General features: G+C 37.5%; 1 long non-coding RNA gene across 4 annotated transcripts in view; it reads left to right on the forward strand.

The window, feature by feature from the left end:
* LOC134421287 (uncharacterized) overlaps positions 1–19,105 on the forward strand; it is a 240,101-nt gene that overhangs the window by 88,086 nt on the left and 132,910 nt on the right. For all 4 annotated transcript variants that reach the window (XR_010028556.1, XR_010028554.1, XR_010028555.1 and 1 more), the window contains one exon: positions 4,283–4,334. This is a non-coding gene — a long non-coding RNA (uncharacterized LOC134421287). The remainder of the gene's footprint in view (positions 1–4,282; positions 4,335–19,105) is intronic.

The following is a 19,105-nucleotide window of genomic DNA, read 5'->3' on the forward strand; positions in this document are numbered from 1 at the left end:
ACTAGCCGTGCCTGCCAATTGTTGTATTTTCTTTTTCCACCTCAGATTAGATTGCATTTCTGTGTGCACAAGTATATGATGGACAAAACATTAGTGCTATTGCAATAAATCTTTCATGTGTGTGCATGCATACTCATTTATTTTATCTGATTCAATCTTGCACATGCTTTGAATCATTCACTGGATGTTTTTTGAGTAAAATATGGTGTGCAACACATCAGTTATCATTTTTATTTCTCTCCTTTTCCTGTGCTACAGTAAGTCAGTGTACATAATGTCTTTAGACCATGATAATTCAGGCAGAAGAATGTTGATTTCGATCTGTCATAAATTATGACTCTGACATGATGAAGATATGTCTTCATATTTTAAGAATACTTCCTGAAAGTGATGGTCTATGATGTCATTTGCTATACCTTTCTTTTTTTTCTCTATTTGATCTAAAGGTGTGATTAATTATGTGGGTATGAACTAAAATTATAAACTGCTTGGTCTCTAGAAGACAAACTGTTATACCTCTATATGCCAATTTTTCATCTCAACACATTATGTAATAGTTCAAATGGGAGCACAAAACAACACAAAAACAGCTGGTGGGAAACTTTCTTCAACATTAGGCACTTTCAAGCCTGAACCGCTGTTCAATGTAATGTGCATGGCTTAATGCATCATATGTCTTTATTAATTTAAGCTGACTGTGCAAAAAGGTCTTTGTAGGGACACAAGTGGACAGCTTCAGTTATGGAGTCATGCTGAAGATAAAGGTCTGCCTACGTTTGCTGCATAATGTAGGAAAGGTTATTTTTACTTTCCATTTTGTTTTAAAAATAATGCTAAAAACATACATGTGGAAAAATTGGAAAACTGGTTTATATTCACAAAATGTCTGTGCAAGTAAAAGAATAGGAAAAGAGTATTATTCTCTTGGTTAGCATTCTGAATGTAGATACTAGCATCAGCTTTTGAGTGTTTGGACTTTTGGTGCTTGAATGGACAAGCCTCAAGAGATTTGGAGTTGCAAGTAGATATTTTTTCTGTACAGTGCCTTTTGTGAGACCATTCATTTCTCTGCTAATGCCTTTATGATCCTTTTGCAATTTAAGGATTACTGAATAGGGAATTGCTGACAATATGGGCAAAGATACCTTTAAATATTGTATAAATGATCAAGAAAACACCCTGATGTTGATACTTAATATTATTAACTTCATGGTGCATTTACTAGAATTTCAGGACAACTAGAACTAAACACAAATACATTAATGTGTAAACTACTGTTCAGAAAGGAAAATATGGATTTCATTCAACAGGCAAGGCCTTGAATGGAATAATATGTAACAAATATAATTAAAAGTATTGGTTGAGTATATAAAAGGATATATATTTATTTGAGATGAGAAAGGTAATTTCAGGAACATAAAGTCATCAGAGTCATTTACCTCCTCAAAATGCCTGCAGGATGACTATTGATTTATTATAAATTACATGAGTAAACATGACTTCTGTGAGAAATTCCATCTCCATTGGAGATGCAACTATTGCAGCATCCTCCACACTTTGATCTGGCCATAGATCCAGCTGGGTCGCAGACACAGGTCCTGAACAAGGGACATGGGACAGATATGCAGAAATATTGCAGTTATAATTGTAGGTTGACTGGTTGCTACAAGTTTTTGTTGGCCAGGTGTCTTACAGAAATGTACCCCATGGTAAACTGGGTGTGTTTTGAGAACTCATGCTAATTTTTAGCTGAATTTATAGCTACTCTTCATATACTGGAAAGGCATGAGAGTGCACTAGGCATCTCTGCTCTGCACTTGATGTGTTTTCTCAGACTCCTGAGAGACCATCTTTTTCTGTGTTTATTCATTCCCCAGGGTAATAAAATCCCCATGACTCAGCTGGGGTTTGTAGACACAAGTACACAAGTAAATAAAACCTGTCATATACAAATGCTGAACACAAAATAACGGCATTCTCAGGATACTGATCCATTTAGTTGAGTGAATATTAATGATTAAAATTCATTTATAATTTATCTGTTTACTGCCATTTTGTTTTATATAACTATTATATAAATATCTATTAAAATATCATTCTTTTTAAATAGAAGACAGTTTGGGGTCAGTGCAAACAAAATAAATGTGCTGCACATTCCTTAAAACCAACAGGTAAAGGTAAGCAGTAAAGTTCTTGCTTCTAAAAATAACGTTTTGTTACAGCACAGCAGTGAAAATTCATTTCACATAAAGATAAGGAGTAAAAATCTGGCTTCCAAAAATAACTTTTTGTTACAGCTCAACAGTGAAAAACCAACACAAAGTGCTGACGGACCAATCCTCTTCTGGTGGCTCTACTCTTTAGCAGGCTGCCCATTATCTGAATAATAGATAGGACTGCTGCTTCCAGACTGGGAGCAGCTTCTGCAGAGCAGTCCCTGAGCCACGCTCCCCTGCTTGTCCAGCACAGGGAGCCCTACCAGCAGTGGGGTGAAGCACAGAACTGGCTTGGCAGGGCCAGCGTCGCCCGCCAGACTCCAAGCTCTGGGAAGCCCACGCTGCCAGGCCTGCCCACCTCTGCATTCAAGTCACCCTTCTCTCCTTGTCCTTGATCATGAACTGAGGAACTTATTTGGTACTGATTGGACTGATTTATTTGGTTTCCAGAAAATTATTCCATAGGACTTGTGAAAGCTTGGAAAAACTTATGGCTTTTATAAAATATGTGGGAGAGATTAACCAGATTAACCTACTTTGCACATAATGAGAAAAAATAATTCCTGAGGCATGGCTTTGGTGTGTTTTATTTTCCATTTTTATTCACCCACACAGTGATATGGGTTTACTTACTTGTTCTCTACTTTCTATAGTCATAAGGAGTTTATTCCAGCAAAGAAAATAACTTCATTCAACCTCCAAACCTGTATCTTATTAGTAAGACCATATAAATAATTTTTAGCATTTTCCATTCCTGTATATGAAACTCCTTGTTGTAAAGCCTACATGAGCTATGCCTTTCCCTCTGTTCTTCACATGATTTTCAAACGAGTTTAGCTGCCCTGGAAAATAGGTCAGGGCTGTGTTGAGTGCTGTGCCTCTGCTCAGGTGTTAGTCTTTGCAGGGTGAAGAAAAGCTGATCTGCAGAGCCAGCCTGGTTTAAACAGGAGGTGAAGGACATGGGCCTCATTATCAGTAACCCCAGTGTCAAAGTATTTCTGTGTGTGTCTTGGGCAGAGGCAAGGCAACCTCAGAAAAAACATGGGCGAAAGTTTCTGTTTTGCCATGTAAGTAATCAGTGAATGGCCCAGCCAGGCTGCGTAGCTAGACCTCCTGGTATCTATAGATCTTCTCCTGTGAGTATTTAGTGTACAAATTCAGTTTTTGGCAACTGATTTCTTAATGAAGTTTCTACAGAATACCTTGAGAAGTTAAAATTTCCTTTCCAACTTTTCCTTCCTGTTCCTTATTTAAGCTCCAGATCATAGAAGATTTTTATATGATTTTATACCTAGCTTAGATTGAAATGCTTTAATATTTCTACAAGTGGCAAAACTGTATTTTTTTTCCTTTCAAGGCATTCTAATATACTCAAGGTTTGTGTAAAAGAGAGTGAAAAAATCTCTTGAAATAAAAATAAAGTAAATGTTTCATTTTCACAACAACTAAGCCATCTCTTTTTTTGTAGAGATGGAATTTTTATTTTTTTCCTTTTGTGGTTGCAATTTTGTTGTTCTGCTCTAAGGAAAGGCTGAAGTGGTGCTGGAGAGCACCTGCTGTATGGGCAAGAGCAGCCTGGGGCTGAGGGCTCCCTTTGCAGGCAGTACATGGGAAAGATGAAATCAAAGTCCCAGGTGTGGTGGAGAGGAAGCCTTGGGAAGGTTTGCCTAGATCCCAACAGTCACTGGAGCTGGGCAAAACCCAGTGGAGAGGTCAGGACAGCGTGTGAGGGAGTGGCAGACAGATGTTCCTTGTTAGCTTGTTATTGCTCAATAGCTCCTTTATCCAATGATGAAGCAATTAGAGCTCCTACTCTGAAGAACTTGATTTCTTGGTTTCTTTTATTGCTTTTCAGCTTCTTGATCTTACTGGGAGACTCCTTAAAAAGTAGGTTAAATAGACATTTTGCAACACCACTGATAAATTTTTGATCCTCTCATCTGTCTGTAAAAACTGTATAGGAGTAAGTTTGGGGGTTTTAGTACCTTTTTAGATAGAAATAAGTACTATATTCTTAGTTTTAAAAACTGGTAAAATTTCAAAATCCTGTTTTACTGTTTTTACAGGTGAAACAATCTGATGAATACCTCAGAATACTGCCTGACAGACCTGCATGAGGTAAGTCAAGGATTAAATCTATGCTTGAGGCAAACTGTTTTGATTTCTGTCTCACATCAAGATGACTTTGTGACTTGAGCAAAAGAAAAACAGTGTGTGTGTCTTGTTACTCTAATCAACTTAATAATGAATACTCTGTATGATCTGTAGGAAGTTCTTCCAGATTTTTTTGCAGTTTCTGCAACTGTAGAGAGTGCATAAGGGATGCTTTGAACACTGAGTGCAAATTTGTTGATGCTATTTTGACTTCAGATCGTTGTTTTAGCAGAGTTCTGTGGGTTTATAGAATAAGAAGAAAATTGGCTTGGGGAAGTAAAAAATAGGAAAGAAAGTAAGGGAAAAATAAAAATCACAGATGGATGATACTATAAATGGATGAAACTGTAAGTAATGAAGAACACAATTGCTATCTATTTACAGACTTAGTTAAAATCAATAGAGGACAATGACACTTCAATACAGACAAATATAGAACAAGGTTGGTTTTTCACAGATATGCACTTGGCAGTGATTGTTGGGGATGGGGCATAAAAGGGATAAGTGTAATGGGACAGAACTGGTGTAGGTGGGCAAGGTACAGCTTTTCCTGATTATTCAGCTTTATTACAGTAAACACGCTTCAAAAACAACGTGTTCAGAGTCAGCTACCTGATACAAACCACTAGGCATCTATTAAAGGAAGGGAGAATTAAAAAATAGCACTGTGTGGAAAAAACAGCAGTTGAACTTATTTCTGCTTGGACTTTTTGATGGAGGCTGTTTTCCCTGGAATGTGAACTGTTGTTTGCACTTGTCTAAACCTGGCCTAATCTCAGTCTTAGGTTGTATGTCTCTGGCTTTGGTGGAGGAAAAGAGAGGCTGAAAATCTGTTTTACTGATCTTGTTATGGATTTTGGCAATAGGAATTATCATGATGGTGCAGGCTTTCAGAGATGCATTACAGAAGCAAGATTAAAGTGTTCTATGTAACCCCTCTCCCACCTGACAGCCCCAAAGCCTTGGCTCTCCTCATAAACTCATGACATGCTGGGGTAACAGGAGTTTTACTGTCTTTTTAGTTTTGCATCTTGCTGTGTTCCTGCATTAAAACATGATAAAAATCTTTATTTGTCTCTCTCTTTACTCTGGTACCCAACAAAAATGACTGATGGGTGCTGCCAATCTCATGGAAGAGTGTTTTGTACTCAGTCTACACAAGTGAGAATGATCACACAAGATCATGGTTACTGGAGGGAAGGTCAATAACTGAAAGGATTAAAAAAGGAAAAATTGAAGGAGCAACAAGTAATGCATTTAGGAGGCAGAAACAATAAATTATGAGTACACACTCTGTCCAGAACAACTTTCTGCTGTTGCAGCAGCTGAGCTCAGCAGGATGGAAGCTGCTTTTTATCTCCAAGCCTAAATTCACAGAACAGGGAGATTGCTTTCCCCTTCCTTCTCATCAACACACTGCAGTAGGACACAGTCTCTGCAATTTTCTGGCCTGCATTTTTAGACGATAACAAAGTGATTAATTAAAAACATATATTTTATCCTTTATTTACATTTATTGATGAGAATTCCAGTGATTGTCTTGTTTCTCTTTCATCTACCATCATGATTTAGTGGAGTTCTGGCAATGAACAGTGGGTTTTTTGTCCTTTTATCTCTACTTAACAGTCAGGCCCAGCTATTTCATGACTGGAGTTACTGGCTTTGGGGAAAAGGAGCCCATGATCTGTGCAGAGCTCTGTTCCCATGAACTCTGCTTCTTGATGGAAAGGGTGCTCAGCCTTCATTCACTGAAGGTTGTTGTTATTATTATTATTACTACTATTATTATTACCCTTCAAACATTAGGAATACATTACTCTCATTATATGAAGAGAATTTTTGAAAACTTTGACTTTGCAGTAGATTTAGGCTATTCATTACCAGTATCTGAATGGCACTGGGGAATCCAATTCCTAAAGCATTGCTGAGCATCTTCTTAACTGCCACTGAAATTCCATCCTGCAAAAGTATGAAAGAGTTTCTGACATTGCCTGGTGGATTTGAAAGGCAAATCTATACAGGAAATATTAGTTTAAAATTATCACAAGTATATGTCAGACTTCATTCTTATAAGAGATCAGCAAATCTGTCCCCATGGGTCAGTTATATATTTATAATACCAAGGTCCAAGGACTGAGCATTTGTAAGTCCCCATGATACAAACTTGACTATATGTGGATACCAAATTGTATCAAGGGCATCTGGCAAGTGAATATCTCTACAGAAAGCCCATGTTTGTACAGATAAAAATATCTTTCCAGGAGAACCCCTGGAAAAGAACTCAGGGATCAGTTGGATCACATATACTCCCTTGAGAAGTCTAAACTATAGAAGGAATTTGGATTCAGTGATCTGTCCTTGAGGTTTCTCTGGTGATTTCTCCCAAAGCACTGCTGTTATGTGGCCCCTATGCCAAAAATAATGTATCAGGGTGTAAGAGAGCTTGTCTCATGACAGTCATCAGGACAAACTCTTTTAAAGAATAAGGGGACAAACCCTATTGTAACTAGCAGCCCATGCAAGCAAAAGTGTGCCACAAGACCCGGAGGCTGTTCATGCAGGACTAGTAGCAAAAAAAAAAAAAAAAAAAAAAATTAAAAAAAAAATAATTGCAGACTTGGTTGAGGGTAATCAACAGAGAGTAAAAAGAAAACTTGTTTCAGCTGACTGCAATTTCTGCCAGCCTTCAGTGTCCATTAGCAATATAAATAGTGCACAGACTGATAGGAGCCATCACAAATATTCTCTCCCACTGGGAGGCTTAATAAGTATTGGAAGTAGTATTGGAATAAGTATTTAGTAGCTCCTAAAAATGGCTATAATGTTTATTGATTTAAGCCTTTGAGATTCTACTAAGGAATAATCTGACTTTCACAATGTAAATTATATGGCTGTCTATATATAGTTTTAGAACACAAAGTCACTGCTGTAAATCTAGATGCATTATTTGTACATATATCTTTGAGGTGGATTTTAATACCTGCACTTAGGATTGTTTAGGTTTGGTGTATTTTTTGTGGGACAAAACTACTGTTCACTTTTAAGTTTATTTCCCTTCAAGTTTGTCTATAACCCACCACCTGCATATAAAAAAAAATGAATAAGTCCCAGGTTTAAAATTTAAAGTTATCTTTCTAACATGATCTTTAGTAACACCAAGCAATAATATTGGGTTTTGTGGGGCTTTTTTGTTTGGATTTTGAGAATAAGCCTAGAAACGTGATTTTTGTCTGATCTAGTCTCTTCTCTCAGGGACTGTGTTTCCTGTGGAAAGCCAGCAGAAACTTGTACATTTTTTAGCCCAACTGGCATTTGGGTAGTATGCATTGAGTGACACTCAGCCTACAGTGGAACTGAAAGAAATGGTGAACAGTGATGACCTGAATAAAATACTTTGTACTGTAAAACTGTTGTAAAACCAGCATGCACTCAGTTAGAGACTGTATCATAAAGAGAAGCATGAGAATTAAGGTTATGTTGGTAACTTCAGGTTTGCCAATCTCTCCTTTGGGGCACTGCATCCCAATATAACTCAGCCTCATTAGTCTTTATTCTGTGTTTGAATAAATGAACGTGTAGTTATGAATTCACCTATATTGATATGGAAATCTACAGCAGGGCTAATATAGTGTATAATTATTATTACAATGAAATTGTTGGGGTGTTTTTTAGTATATAAAAGCCTGAAAAATATGAAAAATGCTACAGTTCTCATAGCTGCTAGGAAAAAATTCAGTTCCAGTGTGAACAAATGAGCTATACTACTGTGTCACCCAATGTGGCCACACATGCTGAGTAGCTGATGAGAGGACTTAGCTGATGATAGAGAATTCAGCTGTCTTCTCTTATGTCTCAGCAAATTTTTACAGGGTAATCTTAGGCTTTTTTGTGCTATTCACATGACCTGCTTTTATCTTCAGCTACACCCAAAGGCCTTCACTAAAATGCATAATAGCACTGCAGATTTGTCTGAGCACAGACTGTACGGGCTAAGAGACCTAATCAGACACCTAATTCTCTTGGTTCTCCACAAAAAATGATACTGATGGAAAACACATTTAGCCCCAAAATACAAATAATATCAGTTTTTTAGAAAAAAAGAATGGTGATTCTAAAAGGCAGAAAACATATTTGTTAAAATAAGCTGCACAAAATACCCTAACCTACTGTAATGGGAGAAATTCCTCAGAGCTGCATCTGTGCTTTTGTGGCAGTTCTTATCCAGGAGGTGGAATGATCTGTCTTCACCAGAACTTTGAAACCTCTCTCAAATGCTTCTACTCTTTTCTGTCTTGCTCTGTTGTGAGGTGGCAAACAGCAATGCTGTTCATCTCTGCTCAGTTACAAGCTTCCTGCAAACTTGTAGCAGTGCACTAACTTTCTGGAGTTTTGGGGTTTTTTTCTCTCTTTTCCTCATCAGAGTTTAAATGTGCGACAGAGTCCTTGTGCACACGAGGCCCTTTGCTGCAGCCCGGAGCAGGGATGTGCCTGTCCCTGCCACCGTCCCAGAAGAGTCCCAAGGGCAGCTCAGGCTGACTGCAAAGGGAGAACATAAAGGAGAATGTTACCGTTAAAAGCACAAAGGCTACTTTCCCCCTCTCATAAATACAACTGCTAAATGCTGTGACTGGCTGACAGTGATGCTTGGGTTGATTAAATTTGAATTAGGAATAGTTTTACTACTTCTAGACCTCCTTTGCCTGCTTCATTTTCTCAATCGTGTGACTTGCAAAAATGTTTGCTAAGCTTCATTCTATCTCTCTCCTCAGGACACACATCCTTTTAAACAGAGAATCCTGGCTGTGATATTGGTTAGAGACAATCAAGTCCTTGCCATTATACTGGAACTAGTTAGTGCTTAGGCACAATTAAATTACTTTTGCTTTCTGAGTTGATAAACCCTTTAAGTACTTTGTCTTTTTAAATAACTTTGTCTTTTAAACATAAACAACACGGTTAACATAAATCATGACACTGCAAAGGTCACACTCAATATCTTGACAAATGGAACAGTAAGTAGCACAAGTACCGTTGAATTGTAATAATCAGTAGCTAATTGAAGTGTGTTTCTGATTATAGAACAATTGAATAATTGCACCTCTTAGCTTTACCAAGAAGTTGCCATCTGGGGTAGGAGCAGTGATGTGCTGGCAGATGGTCTTCACATGAAGAAACAACCTGCTTTTCATTAGTAGCATGACTGCACTGCTAATTAGAGACGAGTGAAGAAGGCATAAGTCGAGGAGGAAATTCCAAATCTAGATTAAGTTTGAGAGATCCATTAAGATAATTTCAGGGCCTGGATTTGAAATCATATTTGTTGATGCCAGATACATAAGTACTTTTAAATTATTTCATAGTCTGAAAAGGACGTAGGCCCTTAAAACAAGATACAAATGGAGTTTAGGTGTTTAAGCTTCAAAACTATGAGAATTCTTGATCCATATTGTCTTCTGCATGCTGGAATCTCTCTAAATTCATGATTTTCAGATCCCCATCTCACCCTCGCATAACTCAAAAATCTAGAAATGCTGCCTGGAAAGGGACTGGGTGCCTCTCTGCTAATAGTATTAGACAAATGTTAATACTCCCAAAACACTGCTAGCAAAGAGGATGCCTGCACACTGGGCCTGTTGATTGCAAAATTCAGCCCTGTCCCAGCTCTATTCCTTTTTGCCTCAAAAGGGAGGAGAGGAAAAATATAACCTACCTAAAACCCCTAACCCAGGCAACCAAGCAAAAAATCACCACGGGAGAAGTAAGGGATGAATTTGCTTAATAAATAGTCATATATGAGTAGTTCTGCAAGTCTCCTCCTGAGTGAAGGTATTTTGGTGGATTGTCCTCCTGGCGGCTTGTCAATCTAATTGAGTCCTCTTTCTACCAGAAGCTTTCTTCAAACAGAAAATAGAGAACTTTGTCTGTTTGTTTGGTACCTCCAGAAATTTTGAGCACAAGGGCAAACGACTGTTTCTGCGCATCAGTGGTTTGTTCTGCATGGTCTGGATTCACTGTCCTTGTGTAATACAGTGTTTTGAGTTGCCCTTCTAATGCAGATGGTTGTCTCAGAAATCTCGAACAGAAATGCATTATTCTCTCCATTAATTTTAGAAGGCAAGAAGCTAAATACAAAGATTTCAATACCTTATGAACATGCCTCTCTTACTAGTTTGGTTGGTTGGTTAACTTTTTGTTTGTTTTTTTTAATGTTATTTTTTGGCATTCAAACCCTTCAAAGTTTTAGAAGAAATCACAAAGAACTAGATATCTTTCTAAGCAAAGTCCTCAAATACATTGTCCTTAAAATCTCAAAGGTGCAGACAAGAATATCCATTTAATTTCTGAAAGACATTGGATTTTTTGAAGTGGAGATTTGTGGTCCAGATAAGCTGGTATTCTTCTCGTATATGTGCCTTATCTTTTTACAGATCTTTAGGGAAAGAAAAAAATTAAATAGCACTTTAACTCTCCAAAAACTGGACTGGCAGTTATCTGATAATTTCCTTCTTACAAAGTTTCACTGGTTTTATAATGTAGCTTTGTGCCAGTTGCTCTCATAGAGTTACCTCAAAGTAGCTCTTATTTTTCTTCTGACATTAGAAACCAGTCTCTACCTTCAAAAACTAAGGGTTGATATCCCTTAGGAATCTTTAATTTGTCTATGAGCTATAAATTCCTTGCTTATTTCAACACCTATCCATTGTTTGATTCTAAAACCCATAGATTATGGATTCCTTTGGAAATTAACTCCATGTATTTCCTTTAGTTATTGATAAATAATGTCATGTTTGAAATGTGATAGATACATATTTAATATAACTAGATAGATAGATACATATTTAATATAAGAAAACTAAACCTTGGTGCTGTATATTTTGTTATTTAATGCAAATGCTATTTTATTTGAGTGTACTTTTCCTAAATTGAATTGTAGTGGTCAAACCTCATAAGCTCCAGAACACACTTAACTGAGTCTCACCCTTACCTTCTTGCCCCTGGGACAGAAAGTTAAAGGAAAAATCAAGGTTAAAATACCAAATGTGGAATGTGATCTCAGCTAAGAAATGAGAAGCAAAATACTGGCAGTGACTAAAGGCCGCCTTTTTATTCACTTTTGATTATACAGAAGCTAGTAGAATATAAATCCCTGTCTATGCATACTGACTTGCACAAGTGATGCAGTGTGGATGATGTGTATAAAGCCTCTAAGAGTAACCTCTGGTTTGTTTAAATGTGTCAGTCTCTTTCATCCACTTTGACACAGCACTCTGAGAGTTTCATGTATGATGGGCTATGAAAACAGTAATATTCCTAAGGTTAAAAGGATGTGTTTTCAATTTGTATCAGAGAGTAGTCAGAGAAGGGAAAACAATAAAAGAAAAACTTAAAATTTCTCCTTCCTATTGCCATATCTCAGTAATGGAACAACTTTGAAACAAGATGCTTTTAACTCATTGTCAAAGCAATATTGATGTTATTTATCAGTAGTTTATTTACTGAGCTACTGTATAACTAGGGTCTATACAGCCTGGGACATTAAATTGATCTCTTTCTTTCTCCATATTCTTGACCAAACCTCAAAAGAGGTTGCACAGTAAAGTAATCTCAGATGTTTTCTATCTTTATGTTCTGAAAAGTGGGTGGCATTAATATAATGGGCTGAGAAGGGTTCCTGAATCAGCAACATGCATTGGAAGTTTTGCCAGATTGATTTGGTGGTTTTTTTGTTGTTGTTGTTGTTTTTTTTGTTTTGTTTTGTTTTGTTTTTTTTTTTGTTTGTTTGTTTTTGTTTCTGATGTCTCAAGTGAGGTTTCAAGGATGTTGTGGAAGAAAATAACTCTCTATCAGAAAGAAAATTATTATGGAGTTTATTTAACTCCCTTTGTAAGAGAGAAAAAAGCCTATTCTTAAGTGGGTGCATCTAACAGCATACATACATGTGCACTCACATAAGTTCTAATCAAAGAACAATCATAAGAATGCAAAACTGAGCTCTGGGAGCATCCTGTGCTCTTTTGATCTGGCCTCTAATTTTATGGGTATCTGACATCAGCCAGGCCACAGGCAGGATGGTGCCTGTGAAAGCAGCTGCTAAATGGTATTTTGTTTCCTCCCACACTGTCCACTCTGTGTCGGCATTCTTTGTGAACTCAGACCCTGCTCTGATGACTGGGTCATTCAATACATTTTAAATTCTAGCTCCAAATCACAACTGATTCCTCAGTTAAACTTAAAGTGGCCTGAAGATCCTCCTGCAGCCCCTGGAACTCTGCTCCTTTCTCCGGTACCTTTTTTTTTTTGCCCCAGTAACTTTCAGTTCTTTTGAACACGAGTGTCTTATCTGATATATCTCTTCTAATGCCTCCTGCTTTTTGCATTTTTGGTCTTTTCCTCCTCTTCTCCCAGGGCTAGCCCCAGTCTGTATGCTGCACATCAACCTCAATTTTCTTTTTAAGGGATTCTTATCCCATTTCTCTGTAGTCTCATCTTCTTTCCCCTTTTTCTTGTCTTTTCTGTATCTGATTAAAGCAATAGCTCTCTGAGATCCATGGAGACACAGGGCATGTGCTCCTAAATTCCTACATCTGGCATGTAGTGTTGCAGGAGGCATCTTCCATGGACAGCTTCTACCAAAACTGAAGAAATCTCTACTGAACAGGAGCAGAATTTATCAAGCCTTTTGTTAGGAAATTTCAAGTCACTCTTCAAAATGTTGGAGACACCAGAATATTTCTTAGACAAGTACATCAAGTAGGGCAATGGTGAGTTAATTTTTGAAGCATAGGCAGAAGGGTTTACCTTGCTTTTTGAGGCAGGGAAATGATTATGATATTTCTGAAGAGTACTTAGGATGGAAAATTCCAGTTCAGTCTACAGAAAACTTCCAGAGTTATGAGCAACAAAAACATTAAAGACAGGATCTTAAAATAGGAACTGTTAAGCAATCTTACTAATAGCTGATATTACCAGCCCCACCTATATAAAATATAAGTATTGCTGTTCTAATAGCCAAAATGCAATAAATACCACTAATATAACCTTAGTAATTGCTACCAGAAAGATGTGGCTGCTGTTTTCTTGACTTTATTGATTTGCCAAAATTATAAAGTGGCAGTACTTTATGTAAGCCTTATTTAAAAGCATAAAAGGAGAGTGATGACAGAATAGTTTTATATATTAATGTGGTAAATATAGCTAGAGCTCTATTCAGCATGCCAAGGACAGGACAAGCCCCTGAAAATGCTATTTATTTGCTAGAAATAAAGAAAAGTTTGAGGGTTTGGAGGGTATTTTGTTCTGGTTTTAAATGGAGTCCCTTAAAGAAGAAATCTATATTTTAGGCCCAGAAATGTGGATAAAATAGCTTACTGACTGATTTACAGTGAGTTTTGAACATATTCAGCTTAGCCTATGGTGCAGGAAAAGCAGGCAAAGAAATAATACTTCCTCTCATTTTTTTGAGGGGTACAGGCAGGCACTTGAACATTTTCTAATTTTACTAACTTGCTATCCTTAGTCTTTTTCTTTTTCTGACATATAGTTAGAACTAAGACTCCAACCACAGCATTAAAACACTCAGACATAAGGCTACAAGAGAAACATATTTGTGAGTACTAGGTCAATCAGTTCTGTTGATCTTGTATGGATGAATTTCTTTGTAATAAAATGAATAACCTTGAGAAAGATGTATTTCCATACTGCCTTTCTGAGTTCATCTTTATATCAAAATTCCCCTCCCCCATTTTGCACAGAAGATTTTTAGCTGCTCCTGTTATACAAACCTTGAAAGAAAAAATTGGGTCACTGTTCAGCTGGAGTTCAAAGCTTTATGCTGTTTATTTGTTGCTTTTGTTTTGTAGAAGGTGTTGTTCACAGCATAGATATTTTCCCATAGTAATTGTATTTTTGCTTTACTTTGTGTTTTGAATAATGTGTATTCTCAAAGATTTGCTATCTAAGTAAGAGTTTAGACTATGTAAAAAGAGAATTTCAGTGATGAGGAATCTTGATACAGAGCAAAACATGCATGGAGATATTAGAAGTCCACTAAAAATGTCAATATGTTAAATAACACCCTATGTCATCAGTACTTAGGTGTATGCTTATGCTTCTTTTCATTCTTCTGCAGTCAAAAATGTGGTCTGGGGACTCGTAAGTTATTGGAGAGCTGAACAAAAATAAGCGTCTTGAAGAATGCAGTGCACACGTAATTTGAGTGTGGAGGACAGTGAATCTCCATTTACACTTGCATCAGTCATTGACAGTGGTGGTTGAGCTACCAGGCACAGAGCTGAGCTATGTTCTTTTCCATTCACAGCAGAAACACACCAAGAAGTTTTTCAGATACTCACCACGAGAGTTAGACTCCTAGCCCATACCTAACAAAGCTATAATGAGTGTTAATGAGTGAAAGCCCTGCTGCTTTTTCTCCCATTCCAGTTATCTGTGTAGCTCCTGTTGAGGCCCATGAACCTTTCTTAGTGTTCCTGATAGCACAACATTGATGAAGAATTTTAGTTTCAGTACAAAATCTATATAATTCTTTGCAATTAAATTATGGGATTTTTGTGTGAAACGAGCTCCTTTTAGTGTCCTAATCAATTGTCTTGTGGATCATCTCCTTAAAATGGTATATGTGGATTCAACAAAAACAGGATATTCAGGCATTTAAAGAGTCATTGGATAAGAAGAAAGATCATTTTGTGCATTTGTTCCCAGATAAAAGCTAGAAAATAGAAGGTGGGAATAAATGGTTGGCTTTTCATAAAAGAGACATTATCTAGGTGATCCCATTGAAAATAATGTTGTGTGTTCGGTGTTTTCATACAGTCCATTTACAATATAGAAAGAATAAACAGAAGTCTAATAGGAGAGTCTAATTCTAAAGTATTGCAGAAAACTCATAATTGATGATAAGCTGGGGGGGAGAGATCAATTTTGGTAAATGCAAAGTAAGACCATGGGAAATAACATATATGAATGATGGGCTCCAACCTGACATTGCAGGAAATATTTTGGCGTTAATGTTGCTGCTTCTCAATAAAAACTAGGTCATTGTTCGCAGCAGAAAAAATAAATTAATGGCAAGAATTATTAGAAAATGGGTTGGTAACAAAATATAGAAGGACCATTATGCAACAGAACAAATCTATGGTGCTCCCACATCTTGATAACTGCAAACATTTCTGATGTCCTTATCTGAAAAGGCTAAACAGAGCTAAATCGTAAAAAAACCCCAAACTTTGTTGATAAAAGATGTGGAATGAAGCCTGTGTAAGGAAAGGCTAAATAAGCATTTCACCTTTAAAAAGAGATGATTGAAGGAGGAGAGGGCTGTTTAAAACTGTGAATGTCCTAGAGAAGATGGGGCATTGGGGATGGAGGAAGGAAATGTTCACCTTTTTTTTTTTTTTTGACAGAAACAGAATAAAAGTATCCAGCAACAACTTTAAAACTAATTTCAGTACTAGTCACAGAACACAGAATCAAATTGGAATATCCTTTTACAGGAAGCTGTAGTAGCCAAGAGCATTAGTGGGTTGAAAAAGAATTTGGATGAATTCATAAAGGATACACATATTAGTGGCTGATAAAATTATGATTTAGATGTGATTCTTGCATTCAATGTACTGAAGCACAAATTGATTATTTTTACACTCTTTGAGCATGTGCTTGTAGCCAGTAGGAGCAATTAAATTCTGGGCTAGATGGACTTTAGGACTGACACAGCTTGATCATGGTCATGAGGCTTATGGTCTTCCTCTGGGGATGGTAAATCTTGAGGGACAGAACTCTTTGATGAAGACAGTTTGTAAAGACTTTGTGCATCACTTTAATTTCACTATCCTTTGATAATTGGAGAGATAAAACATTATGCAAATCATTAGCTAATAAATAATTACTGACTATAATGAGAGAGTGAGAAATGAACCTATTTTGATGTTTCTGCTGCAGTTGATCAGTTTTATCAGTTTTTTATTCTAACAAGTGCAGATATGCACTGTCCTGCACTTTGAAAATTTCTCCTTATAAAGTACTGTGTCTTCATGGGAAGCACTCATTCTTTTAGGTGCCATTGCTGTCTTTATTTCACAGTCAAGAATCCTCAGGAAGCTGTTTTGCAGTAGCACTCTACCAGCTCTGTAGTCTCATTTCTATCTGCAGTGAGGAGAAATAGATATTTACTTTTCTTGTGTTCATGTGCTGTAATAATAAACTGGGTACTTTCACCCAAAATTGCCCACTGTGTGACAGGTATTTGAAACTGCATCTAGACATTGACCATGTGCTGGAAAAAGACTTCAGCAGCTGCAAATTTAGGGAGAAAGGAGCAGAAAAGTTTGCACTAAGGAGTCCCTTGTGCTTTCAAGAAAAATATGTTCAGCCTTTATATTTCTCTAATTTGGGATGTCCGGAACATCTTTCAGCACATATAGAATGGTATTGCTGTAAATGTTACTGCTATATTGGGTTTTTTTGCCCTCCTAGCAGCATTCTTCAGGTGGAATTTATTTAGTATATAATCTTCCTCTCTTTGCTTGTTCTTTTTACTCAGATGGACAAAGTAATCTGTGCCTGATTAGACACTGAATTTAAACATTTCTAAAAGTCACCAGTGTGAGCATTTCTATAACAAACTGTTATTCAGGACACATTAGTGGAAAAATTTTTTAGGCTTGTAGGAAGAGATTTAAGGAAAGATTTAAACATCTAAGTTACATGGTGCAGCAAAGTTCACACAGTGTGTGGGGAGAAGCAAAATATACAGTCTAGCCAGGCAGAACTCCCCTCCTAAGCTTGGTTTATGAGAGAACATTGCCTGTGTCTGAGCTATTGCCACATTGCTGCTGCCAGGTTACATTATCTCAAGCACAGACCACAACAGCTGCCTTGCATCCAGCACAGCAGTTAGCAAGGACAGGGGATTTCAGATAACCTCCAGTCTGTGTGAGGTAATAGTGCATACCTAGAAATGAAGCCTGAAAATCTTCAGCATGGGAGACAGGGAGCTCTCAGTGCTAGCCAGTATAAAGATTTGGCCATCCTGGGAATCCTGCACTGCTTTCCAGCAGAGGGTTACCTTGCCCAGGGTCAACGTGAAGGATCCTATAAGAATGAAATTTATCTATGTTTCTGGAAAGAACCCACTGCAACTTCTCACCCAGGACACAGGGTGGAGGTAGGGGCAGCAGCAGCTTCTGTCAGTTATTAAAGACCCCAAATTGGGATGAACAACCCTAGTCCATGCAGGAGTGTGTGACCGAACTGAGCACAGCATTAAGGCTCATGAGCAGGGCTGATGGTGCCAAAAGCTAAGTCAAGCTTGTTTGGATACTTAACCAAATCTGAAAGGCTTAACTGGAAGGCATAAAGGCAGCAAATCTGGTGCCTCTGAATGTCACAGACTGTGGCCATGGGAACCCACCTCGGGTTTGCAGATAAATATGCTGTATGCAGCAGTTCATAAGGTATGGACTGAAGTTTTCATGCATTCAGGAAATTCATTGCTGGATCTTTCTAAAACACTTTTCAGATGAAGTGCCAATAACCTCAAGTATAACATTAGAAGATCTTAATTTCTAGGCATGTAGAAAATGAATTCTTTATCTAGAAAGCTTAAAATGTGGTTAATTTAGTAGAAGAGAACCCTTTGGGATATCCATAATAAATGCATTAAGCCCCTTCATGAAGATCTCTGTCTAAACTACTAAATGTAGCAATGCTTCCATCTGGGAAGTACAGGACTCTGGCTCATGTTGAAAAAATACTCTGCATATTTATACCACCCTTTTAATTGCAAGGTCTTAATGCACTTTTATAAACTGCACCTACACTCTAGGAGACTACAGAAAACACCACAGAATAATGCAACAGCTGCTTTGTATAATCCCTATGGACTGGAAATTACTTCATTTTAGTTCAGGTTTCTACAGCTATTTGTCTATGACTTGGCCATGGAAACCATGGTGCCTCACAGTTAGCATTAGCCACTATTGTTGCATCTGCTGAACTTGCAATTCAAGAGCTCAGGACAAGATCCAGAGACATTCAGGTCAGTGTAACTTGAGGATTGGACAAGGTTTAAGCTCCTAAGTTATGGGGAGCTCTGTAACTGAGCCCTGAGCTTGGCCTTCCACTGACACTCGAGGTTGCATGTGCATTCCTACTTAGGAAGGAGAGGGAGAGCATCTAGTCCCTTTTGCAAATAGGGACGAAATAGATACTTCTAAGTTCTAGAAGCACCAACCAAATCCCCTGTTTATACCTGTGCCTATTGGTGGCCTTAGCAATAAGCATGGGAGAATGGAAAGGAATTTGCTTCTACCTTTGTCATAGCTCAGTGCCATTCAGATAATGAGCTGAGAAAAAAGAAAGCCTGCTTTAATTTGCCCTTAACTCTGGGCAATAAAAATAGAAGAATTTGCAAAAATTGAAAAACAGTCAAAGTGCAGCAAGGAAGAGAGAGAAAGTGAGATAAAGTGAACAGACACATGGCCTTCTACTCTATTGCTTAAAGTATTTCACAGGCAGAAAACACCCTCTTCCAAAGTCATCTTCTGGTTTTTAGCTGATGGTTTACTGCAAAATACATGTAAAATTTAATATTTCCTAAGGATTCTGATTGTTCCTTGAATCGGATATGAGTACATATCAATGCAGGGTGCAGCCAATCTCAATGTCAGAAGAAAGATAACAGGAAACTGCTCCCTTGGAATCAAAATCTCTAGGATTCA

This window comes from Melospiza melodia, chromosome 8 (genome assembly GCF_035770615.1).
Source record: "Melospiza melodia melodia isolate bMelMel2 chromosome 8, bMelMel2.pri, whole genome shotgun sequence".
Lineage (NCBI taxonomy): Eukaryota > Metazoa > Chordata > Aves > Passeriformes > Passerellidae > Melospiza > Melospiza melodia.